Raw genomic sequence first — 20,824 nt, 5'->3', positions numbered from 1 at the left:
GAAATCATCAAAAAATAGGATTGGCCAATTGAAATGACCCATCTCCTCATTTTTGAGATTTTTTTTTGGAGTTTTTCTATTTTTTCTAATTTCTTTAGAATTTTTATTAATTTTCCATTTTTTGGGTTTTTAGTCATTTTTTATTAGTTTCCGAAATTTTTATTAAATTTTTTTTTATTTGGGCTGGGTCAGGTTGACTAGCCCACGCCTTGCAATCGCTCAACAAAAGTGAGAGAAGACTATCGTTGCCTTTTTATCCTCAAAAGTATTCTTTTTCTTGAGAAGCAACTTTTTTTTTTTGTTTCCTAAAATTGGTCCAAAAGTGTTTCCTGGAGCAAAATCGAAATTAGAATCACTTGCGTTACCAAAAATGTTTCTGATTCTTTTTTATTTTATTTCGGAGAGCGGAATCGGAGGAACAGAAACGTTGCCAAACAGGCCCTAAGTCATATGTTGATTCAATGAAGGCCCTTGTGATTTCTCCATTTGTAGAAGTAGACCAAATTTGAAGCCAATTTAATTTTGCATCAATCATGCGTGAGCGGACCGGGCCAAGTTAAGGAAAAAGAACTAATGTGATATAGTGCTTGCAATGTATCTAACTCAAGGATCGAAAACTAATGATAATACCTGATTTTACTTTTGAGGAATAGTAAATGACCAAATGAAGGTGTCTAAACAATTAAATAACAGAAACAAGATAATAAACATGCTGGAAGACTGGAAGTCTTTGCCCGATGTTCAATGGCCATCTAGGAAGCACTGACTCTCTTCGGGAGCCTTCTTGTCACGTCCAAAATCTCTCGATACTCTCTGACAAGCGACCGACATGTGTTTAGCTCTCTAGACAATGGTGGGGTGACGGTGGTGAGGGCTTACGACCCGGGCTGCTGCAACGACATTTATTTATTTATTTATTTATTTTTCGCTTATTTTTAGTTTGTTTTTACTTTTTAAATGTTATGTGGATTTTTTTTTTATTTTTTTTACTACTGACTTGAAAGCTCTGACAAGCCACGTAGATGCCACATCAGAATTCCGGCGAAGCTCACTAGAGTTAGCACCGAAATAACTACTTTTCAAAAAAATCGGCACTCAAGTGATAAAAAAAAATCGGCACTAAAATGAGTGCCGTATACAAATATTGACATTTTAGGTGTCCTTTTGCCTTCATTTATCTATTTCCTCATTTTAACTTAGGATTTTTGAGTTTTCTCTATATTATTGCCCAAGTTTGTGTGCTTGCAATTTGCCACTTGAGTTGCGGATCGATCTATCTATATCTATTAATCCAAAAACTCTTAAACTTATTCTATAGTAACTAATTTAGTCCTACATTTTTTTTATTGTGCTAATTTAGTCCTAAACTTTTGACAATTTGTCAATTTAGTTTTATACTTTTTAAAGATTCGCCAATTTAATCATAAATCTTTTACTTTGTGAAATTGGCTTGAAGGACTTATATTGACAAATCGGCCTATTTAGAGGAAATCCGATTCGAACAAGGATAGGTAAGGAGGCGGCTTTGGAAGTAGAGAGGATCGATGATCCACGTCCTGTTCCAAACAAACATCGTAAACATGCACGCGGGGAAAACTCCATTCAGTCGCAAGAACCGACAAGCACGTCCAAACATTTCACGAACGTGAAAAAACAAGCCGGAGTATAACTCTTGTTTAGAAAACCGTGTAAGAGCTTTGTGTGATTGGAGTAGATAATGATAGTTGACCTTGCTACCAACGAACTAAACAATGCTCAAATGACGAGAACTCACATTGTGTTTCCAGAAGTCATCATAGTCCAATCAGATTACGGTCTCACCAAATCAGAAGCAAAGAAATCGCTAACTCATGCGGTTCGCTTCGACTGCATCCATGACATCATCGTCGAAGGAAACCGCCTGGTTGCTTCCCATGCATACGCTACGAACAGTGAGGTGACTGGACTTCCATTGGTCTGTGTCATCTCTTCCATCATCTTTATAACCCGACCATAACTCTTACACATCAAAAAGCATTAGATTGCTGCATTCGAAGGTTGTTTCTTGAAGAAGCTGAACTTAGTGACGAGCGACCATGCCGCTGAAAGTTCTTTCTCTGCTCGATACCGCCAGGACACGGTACTACCACATCAAGGCCGTCGTTGTGGCAGGTAAATTGACCTGTGTGCATTCACATCTCAATCTCAATAATTAGGACACCCGACAGGGGTTGCATTATGTCATGAATTCGTGTGCAAATTATAGTCGATTATCTCGCTTACAAAAAACGCATCGTTTTGTTTCACTCAAATGTGATTCTGAATTCGTGGCTCTTGTGCTTGATAAAGGAATGGAGATATTCACCGATGCCTACGACCTCTTTTGCATCCCGCCTATCACGCGACTACTCGGACACATACACTACAAAACCCATGGCAACCGAATCCAACCTGCGGCCGAAGCAGCCATGCTGGCCATCGCTCTCCTCAGCACCGTGATTGGTCAGCATGTATTCGGCAGGCTCGGCGATCGCGTTGGGAGGAGGTGAGTGTATGGCCTCACCTTGATGCTCCTGATGACCAGCTCCATTGGGTGCGGATTCTCCATAGGCATGACACAAGGTCGTGTCCTGGCGAGTCCAGGGTTTTTCAGGTGATCATAGTGCTAGAACACGCCGCCGTGTCACATTGTATATAATCAATCTCCATTCAAAATTCGTGAGTACTCAGAAGATGTGAGCATCACCCTTTAAATTCTTTCCAGGTTCTTGCTCGGGGTAGGGATCGGACGAGATTATCCGCTCTCGGCGACAATCATGTCGGAGTTTGCTAACAAGAGGATGCGCGGCGCATTCATAGCAGCCGCCTTTTCGATGCAAGGGATTGGGATTCTGGCAAGCTCGATTGTTACGATGGTAGTGTGCCCGATATTTGGCCAGAAAGATACCAGGACAAATGATGCTGATCTCGCCTGGAGGTTGATATTGATGCTGGGTGCTGTTCCTACCGCATTGACATTTTACTAGCGGATGATGATGCCTGAAACTGCAAGGCATGTATATACCTTTCTGTGTTATTTTAAACCTCCATAGTTCTATTGAATTAGAAATAATGATGTGTTTAAATTCGCGTCGATTCGTGTCGTTGTTGAAATATTTGCTTGCATCAGCTTCCACGGTCCCTTCAGTAAAAACTTGAACAAAAGTTTGAAGAACTCTCTATAGCGACTCATTTCTAGACTTCTACGAGATACACGGAGTTCATCATTTTGATGGTATAATTAGGCACACCGCTTTGGTGGAGCTAAATGTGCTCAAAGCTGCCCGGGACATGGAGCCAGTCCTAGACGTGCCCTTAAGCCAGATTGCCGAAGACCGCCATCCTACCCTTTCTTCTCCAAGAAGTTCTTCCTCCTTCATAGCCGCGACCTCCTTGCCTGCTCCGCTGTGTGGTTCCTCGTGGACGCCGTCTTTTACAGCAGCAATCTCTGCCAAGCCCACATCTTCGAAAAACATCATAATGCCATCGAAGCTGGCACCGCCTTTGAGGCCGCCTTCAAGGTCGCGAAACTCCAGGCCATAGTGGCTTGCTGTGCCACAATCCCTGGTTACTTTGCCGCCATCTTCCTCATTCACCGCGTTGGGCGAGTCGGGATCCAAGTGGTGGGATTCGTCCTCATGGCCGTCCTTTACCTCTCCAGCACATGCATATATTGGGAGCACAAAACGGGCAAGCTTTTCACGATCCTGTACGGCCTGACCTTCTTCTTCGCCAATTGTGGGCCCAACACGACCACATTCATTGTGCCGGCCGAGCTATTCCCCGCGCGATTCAGGTCGACGTGCCACTGGATCGCCGGGGCCACGGGGAAGGTCGGGGCAATCATTGGCTCCGTGGGCTTCTTTATTGTAATATAACGCGCGGAAACTAACCAAGATCTTGCAAATATGTCAATGCCAAAAGATTAGAGAAATAACGAGAAACGATAAAGGACACCAAAAATTACGTGATTTGGTCTAAATATCGGTACCTACATCCACGGGAGAGCCAGCACGAATAATCCACTATAATCGGATAATCGGAATTACAATCGCTCAATACGCTCGTGTTTTCCGCACCTAGATTATACCCAAATCCTAAGCGTTTACAAATAAAACAACTCACAAGTGGATATAATAAACTCACGAATCACAAATCATGTATTCGCGGCTCCTTCGTACGGCCGAAAAATAAGAACGTCGCAGTATGTCCTCTTTTCTTCTTCCGCGACGCAGTCCTCTATATTGAAGGAAACCCTCGGCTTTGTTGTGCGGCTCTTCTTATTATTTTTTCTCGTACAATAAGTGCAGGCTTTTAAAATAAAAGCCGAACCTAGACTTTTTTTTTTCTTTTACTTAGTACTGGGCCCACACGCTTTTCTACCAAGCTGGCGTGAAATCTCCTTGTTTTCCTTTAAAGGTACTAACCATGCCTCCCAATATATGATATAATATAGGAAACTAGTGGGCCCCCTTCTTTGTACGATTAAAGAAAGAAGTCCATCATCAGAAGTCTTCTCTTCTTTGTCTTCTTTCATTTACTCAAATTACCGAAAAAAACTCGAGTCATAATTAACATTCTTCGCGGTATCGAAGGGCGTCGACCAAGATGGGTATCAGATGACGCTGAGGATGAGAGTTGTGATCATCATACTGGGTTGGATTTGCGTGGTGGGGATGGCGGTGACCATGCTATTCACGAGGGAGACTATGGGGACATCGCTCGAGGAGAACGAGAATGAGAATGAGGATGTGTCTGTTCGACGCAAGTGCTTTACATAGTTAATGCGAAAAGGCTTAGCTAGTATAATAGTCCTTGTGTCAAAGCGAGAATAAAAGTATATTGTGGGTCACAAATTCTCGAATGAGTATATCCAACAATGATTTTTGATTATTTGTTGTTTATTTTTTGTTGCCCAAACAGGTTGTTATTATTATACTAGATTAAATACTGTTGTCTAATCATTTGTTATCGCGAAATACAATTATGTTGAGTGATTTTGCATGGTCTTCTTGTCACACATAAGGCCGACGACCTGTTAGTCCATATCCGGAAAAGTTAATGGCCTGATAAATCATGACGAATATACCGTTAATAAAACTCATCGATGGAATGATAAACAAGTTCATCAGTCATGAAGGTCGTAACAGTACAATCCAGAGTCCAAGTCCACCGATGGAACGACTTAATACCAACCACAAATACCACATCAGTACATCCCTTGATATCCCTCATCATGTTGAGCTGAGACAATAAACTCCGAGCAAGAGACACGCAACATGAGTTGAGGCACCATAAATTACGAAGAGCACATTAGAGTTTGAAGAGGAGAAGATCATTGGTAACAATTCGATTTCAGGTTTAAATTCTTTCTTAAGTTATAATTTCCAAATTCGGATTAGATCAGGTTTCTTGTTTCCAATGTCTGTCTCTGACTCTGAAAGCTTTCCAAGACGCGCCTTGTAAACATTGTACTTTCTCTACGCACTTCATCGACGTCCATGAAAACGTTCATGTTCAATTTCAGTCATCGACTAAGCATGATATCCAAGAACGTAAGCCGTTTGTTTAGATTCAACGGAGTCCCTTGCAATTTCCTTTTTTGTTTTCTATTTGTGGTTTGCATGTTATTTTAGTGATTCGCACTTTACAAAGTCCTCGACGTTTTAAGGCATATTAGAATCCATCACTTGTAACCCAAAGTCCAATTCAATACAGTAATTGGAGATCGATCATCCTCTACCAGACAATAAGTTTCATGATCTCTACTGGACAATAAGTTTTGTGGGAGGGAATTGACTGGATCTAATGTATAACCTTACCAAATGAACCCTTTCAGACATCTGCGCATGGAACTATGTTGGGTGACAAAATTTTTCGCCACAATAATATTTAGTAAATTAAGGTCTATTATTATAAATAACGGAAGATGTCGCTATGAATAGTTAATATCATAATTTGGTTATTGTAGCGAGTTATGATCATATGACTCTATGTAGCAGATTGAGTCAAATTCGGCATCCTCGACTATGGAGATTGAAGGAGATCCAACGTTATTTGTACCGAAGATGTGGAGTATACAACACACGATTTTATCTAATTAAATATTTGTCCACTCTTGTTAAGTCCGTGGTAATGAGCGCTACGAATTTACATCGCTGACATATAATACGGTTGCTGAGTACCGATCTCAAAATGACCAAGAACTAATGATGAACCATTACAGCCATTGTTGTATGGTTTGTCACAGTCAATTAGCACTTGCTCGTCGATGTTTGGTTTATTCCCTCTGCTACGGCTTTGGTGGAAAATGCCCAGCAACTGCCTACGGTTGACTTAGATTTCTCGTAATATAATCGTACGAAGAGACATGTCAGTTTGAGTACGAGGAAGTAATCGCTAGTCATTATCTATGGTCGCATTTTGGAATTTCTAAGAGCGAGATGTATCCTGAGTTGAGAATTTGGTGTAAATTAAGTCGGACCACAATCGATCGCAGTGGAGTTCTTCGCACAATATGTGGGCTTCTATTCTCTTCGGAGAATAGACATAATTAACACAATGACAAGAAATAAGAAGAACGATAGACCAGAATTTTTTTACATGGAAAACTCAATGTAAGAAAAATCACGAGATGATGGTCCAAAAACTGCTCTACTATAATCAAAGGATTACAATTCACATTCCAGCGATGTCTCTCTCACAATAAATCCTCACAACTGTTACAAAACACACCCACTTGATTAACTCTCAAGATTTCTTGTGTTTACACATTATTGAGAACTTTTGTGATCTCTTCAGAGCATTTTCTGTTGCACACAAAAATTCCTCCACACAATCGCTCTGTTTATAGTGGTAGATCTTCATTCAAATTAGAATCCTCCTAGTTGATTTTGCAATCACCTCTTGATTAGAAATCTGCTCGACTAATTCGAATTGCTCTAATTTGGGCAATCACCAGAATTAATTCTACATGTTATTCTTCATTTTCAACGTCATATCATAATATGACTCCTTCCTATCGTGTATTCTTGATGAGCAATCATTGGTATCTTTCAAATCAATTCCCGAACATGTTGGGTTGCCCCCAACAAAATTAAATCCCAGTATTAAGGAATGATCACACTAGTTAACGAACTATTTATCAAGAAAGCGCAGATGATTCCTCTTACCATTATATATTAGCGCTGTAAATCTCTAAAGTTCATCATCCATTACCCCAGACTTAACAAGAGCAGACAAAGATTATACGAAGCCCCAATTATTACACCTTGGGACATAACCGTGAGCGGCATAAAAAGTGAACATGTATTAAGCTAAACTAATAACTATGAATTTACTAAGCTAAGTAATGAAGATAAATAAGATGAGCTAGAACTAGTAAGCAACCCAAGCTAGTCCTCCAGTGCAATAGGCAAATAAACGATGCTTTGTTATCTTTCTCTTTTTTATCCTTTTTAATTTCTAGCTCTCTTTGCAACAAAAACTAGTTAAATACCTATGAATGAAAAAGAAAAAGACATATGCTGGAAAAATCCAATAAAATTTATACGAACATGTACGAACAGAGACATCTATTTTGATTTTCAACTTTAGATGCTGCAAAGCAATTTTTAATGGGCTGGTAGAATAATAAACAAGGATTTACATCAACTTCAGCCCAGTTATTCCGCCAGCAAAGGAGCAAATGAGGATCTACAAATATCGACGAAGAGCCAGAGAAACCAGGAGAAAGGATAAAAGTAATCCCAACTGCAAGCATCAATTCAAATTCAAATCCCGAAATTCCTTATATGATTTGTTTCCCCGAATTACAGTGGATTATTTTTCATTTATTTAGTAATTTAAGAAAAATGATTACCTTCTTACCATAAGAGAGTCATCTGTTGAAAAATATAAATCGGAATGGGATGAAATGGAATCGGACCTTGAGGCGTGATAACACTATCTTTAAGCATTTATTTACCCTTCAATGTTACTAATGGTTTTTGGTAAATATCACAACAAAGTCTCGAGAATAGCATATAGTAATTCTGATAATTCTCCAGATTCTCTAGAGAAACAATTGGAAACAGTGGCTATGTGTCTTTTTGAGAAAACGAAACTAGAAGTTATGTCTGAAAATGAATAGATTCACTCAATATATAATAGTTGAAAGAAGAAAAATTTTCATATCTCAAAAACTATCACTCGAACATAACCATTCATGTTAAAAGAATAGTTAATTTTGGGCACACCTCTTTGTGTCTAAGGGACATTTAATTCTAACACAACTCCTCATTGTCCGAAAACTGTCTCGTCTTGAAAAATTGCCACTCTTGGACCTAAATAATTAATTATAATGTGAAAATAAATTTAATTAAAATAACTATAACTTCTATGAGAAGAGTCACACCGTTTCGTTAAGGATCAACAACTATGTAAAGTACGCCCAATAATCGCGCATCCACACGTGGGTATAATAGGGTCTAGTTCACTTGCCCATTTCTTTATTTTGAAAAATCATACTATCCTTTTAACTAATAGAGAAACTTGCACTATGTTGAAACTTAGAGTCGCAAAGCACGTCTTGATCCTCAAGATGATCGAAGACTATCGAAGGTGAAAGATTCTCTTCACACAAGAGAAGTTTCCAAGGGAGGAGATGGATAGACTCTATAATTTAGTATATTCACCTTATTTTCACCTTACTCAAAACGATTATAAGACTTGCCTTTATATAGGCTTAGAAACATGACTCTTGACATATCCTAGGTACATGAAAAGACCCGTCTAAATACATAGCAATAATTACACATCAGAATACTAAAAAACTCTCGAGACACACGATAAATAATGACTCTTAAAAAACTACAAAGCAATAATGACACTAAATACGCACGTCGGATAGACGACTGTCGAAAACCGAAAAGTCTATCGACAACCATAAGAATATGAAGAGTCATGCTATTGAGGATTCTAGAGTAGGCAGTGATATATTCAACACTCCCCCTCATCGATTGCTCTCTCTTAGGACAGATCTCGCGACCATACCAAGCTGAGTTCTAAACTCATCGAACTTTGCTGCTCCAAGACCTTTGGTGAAGATATCAGCAACTTGATCACCTGTTTTGGTGTATTCCATTTTGATCCGGCCCCGCAAGACCTTCTCTCACAGAAAATGATAGTGTACTTCCACATGCTTTGTTCTAGCATGAAAAACTGGATTTTCTGCCAAACTTATAGCAGATAAATTATCACAAAACAATGTTGTCGAATAATCTATCGATTGATGGAGATCCTTCAATAACTGCACTAGCCACGAACTCTCCCGAGCTACCATTGCTGCTGCTCTGTATTCAGCTTCTGTCATCGACAGAGACACGATCGGCTGTCTTTTACTACACCAGGATACTACTGCTGATCCAAGATTAAACGAGTATCCGGTAGTCGAGCGCCTTGTGTATTGATCTCAAGCAAAGTCGGCATCGCAATAACCGACCAACTCACCCGATGAGACTTTCATGTACGAAAGGCCAAAATCAAACGTCTTCTTTACATACCTCGGGATACGCTTGGCTACATCCAAGTGAGGCTTTCGTGGCTTCTCCATAAATCGACTTACTACTCCCACTGCAAAAGCGATATCAGGTCGAGTTATGGTAAGGTAAATTAGACTACCTACCGGTTGCTTGTACGTGGTCGAATCTTCTAACTCTCGACCTTCATCAGCACACACCTTTGCATTCCCATCCAATGGAGTAGATATAGGCTTGCAATCGAGCATCCCGAACTTCTCCAAGAGATCTCATGCATACTTCTGTTGACATAGGAATAATCCTTCCTTTGTCCGATCAATCTCGAGTCCCATAAAGTGCTTCAGCTCTCCAAGCTCCTTCATCTAAAAACGGACAGAGAGATTGGCTCTAATTCGACATATCTCATCTTCATCATCTCCAATAATGATGAGATCATCCACATAAACCAACACAGTTGCTAACTTTCCATCTTCCGCCTTCGCGAACAAGCTCGAATCCGTTGGGGCTACAGAATAACCGCTTCTCAATAAGAATTCCGCGATCTTCCCATACCATGCTCTCGGGGCTTGCTTCAAGCCATACAATGCTTTCTTTAGCTTGCAGACATATTACGGATGATTTTTACTCTTGAAACCATCCGGCTGCTCCATGTATATTTCTCGATCAAGCTCTCCATGAAGAAAGGCATTCTTCACATCCATTTGCTACAGATTCCACGACTTGCTTGCTGCAAGTGCTAACAAAACTCGAACAGTAGTAACTTTGGCCACTGGGCTAAAGGTTTCTTCATAATCGACGCCATACTTTTGCGAAAAACCTCGAGTGACTAAACGTGCTTTACATCTCTCTATCGACCCATCTGATCGAGTTTTCAATTTATAAACCCATTTGCAAGATATAGGACGTACCTTTTCGGGTTTCGGCACCAAGTCCCACGTCTCATTCTTCTTTAGTGCGAGGATCTCTTCCTCCATGGCCTTCCTCCACTCTGCATCCTTTGATGCTTCCTCATATGTCGATGGCTCTCTTGTGCCAACATCTTCGATCAACGCTGCATTGGCATACTTAGGGTTTGGCCTCCTCTGCCTCCGTGATCTCCGAAGTCGAGGTTCCTCTTCTTCAGGTTCCTCTACTTAACTTGGTCGAAATTCTTCCGTTACTATTCGATGCTCACCGGATGAACTTGTCGAACCTTGTGACCGTGCTTCAACATCCTTTTCGACTTCTTTTTCGATAGGCTGATCCTCATCGAATTCTTTCAACCTTTCTTGAAACTCTTCTTCGATATCCCGTGAATCTGGCAATTCGACGGCTTGAGATGACCACCATGACGATAATTAGTCGAACACCACATTCCTCGAAATATAGCACCTCCCTGTTGTAGGATCACAAGACTTCCACCCTTTTCGTTGATCATCATAACCCACGAAAATACATCAAACCGCCTTCTTATCGAATTTGCTACAAAGGTGTTACGGCACAAATGCATAACATACACATCCAAAAACTCTGAAATGATTTACCACAGGCTTGCAATTCCATAACCTCTCGTATGGTCAAGCAAAGCCGAGCCTTGCTTGAGGTAATTTTTTAATCACATGTGCTGATGTCTTCATACACTCAGCCCAAAATTTAGGTGGAACATTCTTCGCATGTAGCATGCTCCCGCATGTCTCCGGTAGATGCCGATTCTTCCTTTCGGCAACTCCATTTTGCTGTGGCGTATATGGACAAGTAAACTGTCGACGTATCTTATACTCTCGCAAATACTTCGTGAATTCATTAGAAGTATATTCTCCCCCATTATAAGTACGAAGGCAAAGAATCTTCTTGCCCACTTCACTTTCTACCTTCTCCTTAAACTCCTTAAATTTGATAAATGCCTCAAATTTATCTTTCATAAAATCAACCCAAACATACCTGGAGAAGTCATCGATAAATGTGATCATATACTTTGATCCACCAATAGACGATTGCTTCACCGGACCAAACACATTCGAGTAAATGAGCTCGAGGGGCGTACGAGCTTTGAACGATGATTCCTCGTAAGGAAGGCGATGTGCCTTTCCATACTGGCATCCGGCACAAACCACATCTTCTTGAACTTCCAACTGGGGGAGGCCCTTCAGCATATTCTTTTGCATTATCACTTTCAACTTGTGATAACTTACATGCCCAAGCCGTGCATGCCACAAATCAGGTGTATCATTCCTCTGGGTTTTGTTTACGTATGCCGTTTGAGCAGACATCACGTAAACGGACTCCGGTCGACGTCCCTCCATGATTGGTCGACTATTGGGCTTTACACTTCGGTACACCTTAACATCTCTTGGACCGAATATAACATAATTATCCGAGTATATGAGTTGGGACACAGACAATAAATTTTTCTTCATCCCCGACATGTGATACACATTTTTCAATTCAACTCTTTGTGAATTGAATCGAGGAGTTATCACCGTCTCACCAATATGAGAAATTGGCAACCTCGAGCTGTCTGCAGTAATAACTACACGTCCACCAAGATAATCAAGCGTATTCGACGACTTGCTTTGATCTCCGGTCATGTGATTCGAACACCCCGAATCAACAATCCAATCAACATCATAATTAATCGACTTATCACTTATAGTGATTAAAGCCATCGAATGGTTCAACTCGGCAATGGACAAGGCAACGAGCTCGTCTTGCACCTCAGTTGCGACAGGCGCATGAAAATCCCATTCCACATTGTCATCGAAATCACTCCTCTTCGATGATGCTGCAACATTTCCTTCAACTCTCTTTGCTCAACAATCTCTGGCGAAATGACCTTCTTTGCGACAAACGTAACATCATTCACTATGTCTTTTGTCATTGCCATAGCGGTTCCGCCAAGCTTGTCGCGACCTAAAATTAATCTTTAGGCTAATGGATTATCAGGTTAATTATTTAATTAACATAATACGGACTCTCCCAAGCCCTACCAAATCGCAACATTGGTTAATTCAAATGATTTAAAATTCGGAGTCGCCACTAATCATTTTTGGTAGGTCGATTAGGAACCTAAACAAAATAGTGGGAGAACTACTTTACTTCTAGGAATCGGAGATTAAGTGTTCGGGGACTTGGTTACATTAGTTAATTAAAACTAATGCCCTTTCGGTACCTTAAATTTCATGAAAATCCTAAGTTTAGCAACTCGAATTGAATCAATTCAAAGTTCAGAGAATGGAGTGATTTTTAGGTTTTCTCTTGTTTAAATGTATGCATGAATGACATGGAAACTATCTAAATGGCAAAGAGAATATAATATAGCAAACTTGACATATAAGATGCAAACAAGGGACATGACACGATACGGTACAAAAACGTATAACATATTAATGACATGACGTGCAAACATGAGATGCAAGCATGGGATATGCGGACATTAGATATGCAAATGTGAGATGCAAACATAAGTTATGCAAATATGCGGACACCAAGAAATATGATACGAGAAAAAAAACAATGACATGCAAACATGAGATTTTCGAAAAAATATGGTATGCGGATATGAAATATGCAAAACATGAGATATGCAAGAGAACATATGTTGTATGGTACAAAATATGCAAGATATGCACGATATGACAAGATATGACTCGATATGCAAGAGATATGCATGATATGTAATGCAAATATTGGTGACCAAAAATGAGATAATGCACGACGCACAAGATATGCATGGATATGCATGATATGATTTTTATGCTCTTTCCTTTTGAATTTTGTTGTCACATGATGTTAAATTGAAGATTTCATTATCTTGATTTATATTCTTAAAAGTTCAATGAGATAAGGTTTTCTAAGAAGCCTTATCTTCCTAAAAATTTTCAACTAGGTAGGGTTTCTAAGAAACCTTATCCCTCTAGAATCTTTAGGGATTTTCAATATATGGCAAACCAAATCAAGATTTATCCATCTACAATATTCCAATCAAGATAAGGAAAAGCAATCAACAAGATCGTGACTATCCATGCCTTTCAACTTTTTCAAAAAAATGAGATATCCCAAATCTAAAATCAGCTCATGAAGATAGCGAATCGGATCTAAATGGCAAAAGATCAAATTCGCTAACTTCCCGTCTTTACTAAGTTGGAGGGTCGTACCCGAATGGCAACGGGTAAGGTTATCCAACTCAACGCAGACGTTGCCTATTAGAAAAAAGATTTTGTCTAATTTAGATTTAGGATTTTTTATTCTGAAAATTGTTCCTAAAACATGAATCAATTCAATTCAAGTCAAACCTTTTTTGAAAATCAAGACTTTAAACCGATCTCGCAAAAGTGATTCCTCTTGATTATCAAAACTTGTAATTCAGAAAATTGTTTAGCAAAGGATAAGATGTGTGCCCCGATTTCTATAGAAAATATGCATCGATCATAAACATATGCAAATTTACTCCAATCGACTACATAATTGCTTAACAAAGTGAGAAAAATTACCTTGTATTGAGCTAAAAAAACTGCACCAAACCAAGCTGTAAAGTCTCGCAAAAACAGCACCCATTGACTTGATTCGTGGCGAATTGAACTCCGAAATAGCGCCAAAACTCTATTACAAGACAGTAATTGAGTTAGACTTCGATTTGTAACAAAAACAGAGTCAATTGGCCGCCAAACAGCAGCTGAACAGTGGATGGTTTCGCGCGGCAGCAGGCTGGACAGTGTGGAACTTTGGGTGTCGAGTTTGTTGGACTTGCGAAGGCGAAGTAGGACTGCATGAGCTGGACGCCGGGGGCTGCAGAACAAAATGCTTCGCGACGGGATTATCTCCGAACGGTGAGTCGTTATGGCCCAGATCAAGATCGGCAGCGGCTCATCGGGATAAAGACGAAGCGGGACATTGTTGGCGCTTGTTGCTTTCCTTGTTATTTATTCCCATGCGTTGTCGGCTTCTCCCTTTGCAAGTTTCCTTCATTGTCAGTGGGTAGTCGAAGAAAATAATAAAGAAATCAAGGTAGAAGCATGAATCTGCAGTGTTTTATGGGATAAAGATAACGAAAGTCAACAATCTCATCCTGAATTCGTCAACTGGTTATAGCTTCATCGGGAACATCGGAGAAGTGATGCCATTGAGATTGCTTGAAGCATCGCTGGACTCGTTGAGAGCTAGCTCGGCCAGCCTAGGGATCTCGGGATTCCTCTCTCTCTTTATTTCCTCTCGGCCTCCCTCAACTTTGCCGTGTATTCAATGAATTGGCCTCCTCCCCGTTTGTGAAGCATAAGTATACTTATATAGAAAAAATTAGGTCATGTTAGGGGTTCTAACTTATGACACTTTATGAAATAGACCCCAAATCACAAGACCTTTTTTAATTAAACCCCGAAGGACTTAATCAGACCTAATCAAGTTCAAATCAACCCATATTCCTTAAAAATTTCGCCACAAGCTCAATTCGGATAATTCAATTAAGTTCAAAACCTTGAATTAAGTCTATCCATTACTAGACCAATGAAATGTGAATGCAATGTATGCTAAAATAAATATGAAAACTAAGTTAATTATTTTTGGTAGGAACTAAAGTTTAACTCCTGATTTTTATGCAAAATAAACGATTAAAAGGAAAAGTCAAAATTTAGGTGTCAACAAAGCTCCCCCTAATCGAAGGCTCGTCTCTCATGGATGCTTTTTCCATTGTCCACGAGTTGGCTGCTTTTGCCTTTCGTCATGACTTTTCCCCGGTTTGTCATCTCTGTTGTTAGCACCGATTCTCCTCTGGCCCTTGAACCCTCTTTTATCACCGAAGAGAGCACTCTCATCTCCCTTCATCGAAACCTTAGACATTTGATTATCTAAAGTTTCTTGGTTGGCCAAAATATTCTCCAGTTCGGTCAACGTCGGTTGAGTTCCCCATCTACGAGTAGCCGTAACAATACCATTATACTCCGGCTTTAACCCGTGAATAATAATCCTTCTCATTCTCGTTTCGGAGATGGCATTATTCGGATCTAGCTTCGAAATTTCGTCACAATTAGACTTAACTTTGGAGAAATACCGACTCACCGTCATATTTTGCTGTGACATCGACAACAGCTCATTCTCCAACCTTTGCAACTTGGCATCAATCGACCTCGCGAACAACGCCGCCAAGTTATCCCATGCCTCCTTGGGAGTCTGCGCACTCTTTATATACTGCAACAAGTCATCTTCAATAGTCACAGCAAGAGCGTAAAGAGCCTTACCCGCTTTGATGTTCCATCTCCTCGGATCACCATCGTTTGTGGGTGCCGTGGTGTTGCTGCCGCCAACAATATCCCACAAATCTTGACTCTGCAAATAAAAGCGCATGCAGGTACTCCAATTATTATAATTGGAATTGTTCAGCTTCTCAATACCATTCGTCGAACTTGATACGTCCGTCATCCGATTGGAGAAAAGTGCCCGGCTTGGTCCCAATCAAATGATCACGATCCCCGATCGTACTCCCGTAGAACTTTGACGTACTCCGATCCTCGACCGCTTGCACACGAATAATGGTCGCTGACCACCGTCTTCAAGAACCACACTTCGGAAGACTTAATTCACGGTCCCCGACAACCGTGCTCTAATACCAAATGTTGAAACTCGTAGTCGCGAAGCACGTCTCGATCCTCAAGATGATTGAAGACTATCGAAGGTAAAAGATCCTCTTCACACAAGAGAAGTCTCCAAGGGAGGAGATGGATAGACTCTATAATTTACTATATTTATTACTTTCACCTTACTGAAAATGATTACAAGACTTGCCTTTATATAGGCTTAGAAACATGACTCCCGACATACCCTAGGTACATGAAAAAACCCGTCTAGATACATAGCAATAATTACACATCGGATTACTAAAAGACTCTCGAGACACACGACAAATAATGACTCTTAAAAAACTACAAAGCAATAATGACACTAAACACGCGCGTCAAATAGACGATTGTCGAAAACCGAAAAGTCTATCGACAACCATAAGAATATGAAGAGTCGCGTTATTGAAGATTCTAGAGTAGGCGGTGATATCTTCAATACACTATTCCTTCCATACTATGTAGGATTAGAAAATGACACTTTTTATATGTTTTGCAAACAAACTTCAACATCATCTTCCCTCAATTTAATCTTGTTGATTTCAGTACATGTAAAACGTTTTCCCATAAATCGATTAGTTCTCAATCTTCCAAACACTGGAAAGTCGGATAACAATATTCCGGAAACAATATTCTTTTAAGGGAAAAAACCACCAAAAACCCCGAACTATGTCAATCATGACACATTTACCCTAAACTTTTTTTTGTGACACCAAAAATCCCAAACTTTTACTCATGTGACACATTTACCCCAAACTTTTTCTTGTGACATTGAAAACCCTAAACTTATACCCGTGTGACATATTTACCCCAAAATATTTTTTTTGTGACATCAAAAACCCTAAACTTATATTCGCGTGACACATTTACCTCAAAATTTTGAGGTAAATGTGTCACACGAATATAAGTTTAGAGTTTTTAGTGTCATAACAAAAAGTTTGGGGTAAATGTGTCACACGAGCACAAGTTTGGGGTAAATGTGTCACATGCATATAAGTTTAGGGTTTTTTGTGTCGCAAAGAAAAGTTTGGGGTAAATGTGTCACAACGGGCATAGTTTAGGGTTTTTGGTGGCTTTTTCCCTTCTTTTAAACAAACATACACTTTGAGACAAAATCGTAGAAGGGACGGTGGAAGTATAGTAGGTGATCGGCACCCCGGAATACCGAGTTGAACCATGTGAAGATCCAAGTACCCAAAAACTAACTTTTATGACCGACCACACCAAACTTATGCAGCACGCACATCTTGGGACATACAACAAAGGGACGCTGTCATCTTCACCTAACCATTCAGATATGTTGATTGAAGAAGGAATACATTGCAAGCCATCTGAACTAGTAATTGCCATATTACACAGACGTGTAAACCAAATTTTTCCAGAAAATCAAGAGTTTGCACGATGGCCCGGAACATTGACAGTGAAAAGATGCCGAGCCATCACCCGAAACACAAAGATACCTCCATTTTCCAAAGATCGACTATGGAATGCACTCTCCATCACCCGTCATCCGTTGAGAAGAATCGGATTCTGTAATGACCAATCATTTGAGTGTCCCATTAAAGGGTGGTAGCAAAGTTTTATGTACTGAAAGAAGCAAATCATACGTGGATAGAACGAGACTCTTTCAATCTTTTATAATATGACATATTCTAATCTTCATGCGATCCTCAAAGTTGTTATAATCTTAGTCTTGAAATTTTTTTTTATGTTATGTTATATCTCACTAACAGCTCATGATCTCGTTAGTATTCCTTTCCTAAGTTTTATCGAGTGTCCAGCAATTTTAAAGATTATCTTCGTAACTCTTCGTACAAGGAATCTTGGTTAATTGGCAATCACCCCAAATATAATATCTTTTCTTAGAGACTCAATTTGTGGATTCATTGTATGGGCGAACAAATCCTCTCAAATATCTGATCTTTTAACCTCAACGGCTACGTGATCTTTGCTTATCAATCTTCCAGTGACTAGTTTGGAGATTGATTCTCAACGTAGTTCTATCCAACGAGTAGCTTGAATGTCGAGGAGTTTATAAGGAGCACAAGGTACTCTAGACTGTGTAAGATCAAGAGTTCATCATCCATATTTCGAGAGAACTACATTGATTCTATATTATCTTCGTTGAGTTGAATCTCGTAATTCTTTGAGAGGTGTTGTGCGGGATTCAAAAGTGTCTAATGCGAGAAAGCTTTGGGTAGAAGCAGCACTCACTTAAGTGTTGAAATGCTTGAGTATAAGCTATCACTTTTTACTGTAATCACTCATTTGATTACTTAATAGAATCAAGCTAGTAGGCTGCTAGTGTAGAAAAGTGGACGTAGGCTTTAGCAAAAGCCGAACCACTATAAACTTTCGTGCATTACTATCTATTCTCTTACTCACATCTATTTACAGTCTAATAGAAGCATTGCATAGTTTTGTTCTTCATATCGCTCCAATTAAACTCAGAGTTTTTATGTTCGCATTATTTTATCAAGTTTGATTATAATCATCTATTCACCCCACATTAGATGATAGTGTTATCAAATAACAAAATTGTCTATGAAATGACACACATGCCTCTTCCAACAAATTTCAGAGCTGTCTCCGTACAGTTCAAGTAAAGGATATTCAATCCCTATTAGGAGCAAGTATACATGAGAAAGCAAAAAGAGCAAGTTAGAAAAGATAGAGACATGGGGCCATTCGGATTCGATCGGGATCAAGTGGAGTATCTTGCCAATGGAGACATGAGAGCACATTGCAAAAATAACCGGGCTACTAAAAAACTAGACAACCTAAGAGAGGAACATTTCTTGTGACATCCCTATTTAACGGCCTTATTTATCGAAAGGTAATTAAAAAAAAAAAGGCTTATTGTTGGGGTGTAGTTCATACTCCCGAGCAATCAGAGAACTTTCATAGTTTGAGTTCATACTTTATTGGTAATTTGAGTTTGGACCTATGAATAGCTGCTGCTTATATATACATAGTGCTAGTAGAATCCTCTATTAGATGTAGCCCTAGTTTATGAGTGAACTAGGATAAACCTCGCGTCTCGATTTATCTTTCACACTTTGATGCTATATTCGCTATGATTGTGCGCCGAATTCTGACACTTATAAAGCACCAAAGGGTACCAATCCATGTACAAGGAGTGCTCAAAAAACTAAAGCCCTATACAAAATTGCTTCCAAAACAGCAAGGAAGCTCAACTACTGGATAAATCGTCAAGTGCATAACCACATTCTATGGTAGTAATAATGCATTCATAAAGTGGCATGCTTCAACCCGGACAAGCCAAATTTGCTCCGAAACAAACATAGTACTAGGTTTTCAACATTTTGTAAATCTTATTTTATGACCCTACCAAACAATCCAAGTTAAAGAGTATGTTGGGGCTAGCGTTATCACCTAGAGGGGGTGAATAGGTGCTTACAAGATATTTTGAAAATCGGTGCGGAATTATAAATAAATAAGCTCATGACTTAATCCTCATATGATGAACACAAGTAAGTTCCGAGACAATCTCTGAATGGACATCATGCATAGTTTAACTATCACAAAATATAAACAGAGAGAGTAAGAGATAGAAAAATTGCACATAGGATTTATAGTGGTTCGGCTTAGCTCAAGCCTACGTCCACTTCTTCATGCTAGCAGCTAATCGGCTGGATTCCACTAGTTAATAGCTTAGAGGTTACAGCTTAGTGATCTCTCTTGAGTCAAAAGACTTCCTGTCTAACACTCAACACTTGTGTGTACACCTCCAAGAATTACAATGTATAGATCAAGGTGAATAAGAAAAATTTGAAGCTTTCTCGATCTTGGAATTTAAAATTCTATTCCCTCTCACGCCAACTCTTTTCTCTTCGACCTTAAGATGTCTTTTTATACTCATCCATCTCCAACTACCCGTTGCAAGGCCTCCAGAGGATCGCTCTCCAAAACTTCCCATTTGGACGAGACTATATCTCAAGGAAGATCTTGTAACCGATGAGGTCAACGAAGGAAAGAGTTTCCCGTTGGATCAAATCGCCCATACAATCATGATTACGGGTTTCCATAGATGGAGTTCTTCATTAGGAAAGTCACGCTTGTCTCCCTAAATCCGCGTCCTTGATTGATCTTCAAGATAAAGAATTTTCAAGAACGATCCAGCTCGATTTCTAGTCATTGTAATATATTAATTTAAACCATCTCGAATATGTCTCTTGATATTCCGGTTGGCTGTGCACGAAATACTCTCTCGGAGCTTGAACATTATTCCAATGTCCGAGCTCTCCGCTCAACGTCCGAGCTCGACACAACGTTTGAGTCCCTCGAATAACATCTCGAGCTTTTTCTACCAGATTCAATCTTGTGTATCTCATCCCTTTGGATAACATGCAAAACTAGTATTTCATCGCATTAACTCAGATATAATAAATTATGGATTGTTTTGTCAACTTTAAAATTACGTAGGGGTTTTTCTCAACACTAGCTAGCTCCTACTAATAACAAATTACATAATGCCAAAAGTGAAGTCAAAGTCCAACAAAATCACATTGGTTTTTTCAAAATGGGAAGCAAAGAAATGCTTTTTGCCGTCGACTGCAGCCAAAACATCATCGTCGAAGGAAACTGCCTTATTGCTTCCCACGCATACGCAACAAACAATGACTTCCATTAATTCTTATTGTATTGTCCATCATATTCATAACCCAATCATGACTATTACAC

General features: G+C 39.6%; 1 pseudogene; it reads left to right on the top strand.

Moving 5' to 3' along the window:
* Window positions 1–2,075: 2,075 nt before the first annotated feature.
* Window positions 2,076–4,819, top strand: LOC115738737 (annotated as a pseudogene).
* Window positions 4,820–20,824: the final 16,005 nt, after the last annotated feature.

Source organism: Rhodamnia argentea, chromosome 2, assembly GCF_020921035.1.
Source record: "Rhodamnia argentea isolate NSW1041297 chromosome 2, ASM2092103v1, whole genome shotgun sequence".
NCBI classification, from domain to species: Eukaryota; Viridiplantae; Streptophyta; class Magnoliopsida; order Myrtales; family Myrtaceae; genus Rhodamnia; species Rhodamnia argentea.
The sequence above is the reverse complement of the archived record's forward strand: the minus strand, read 5'-3'. Positions and strand labels throughout refer to the sequence as shown.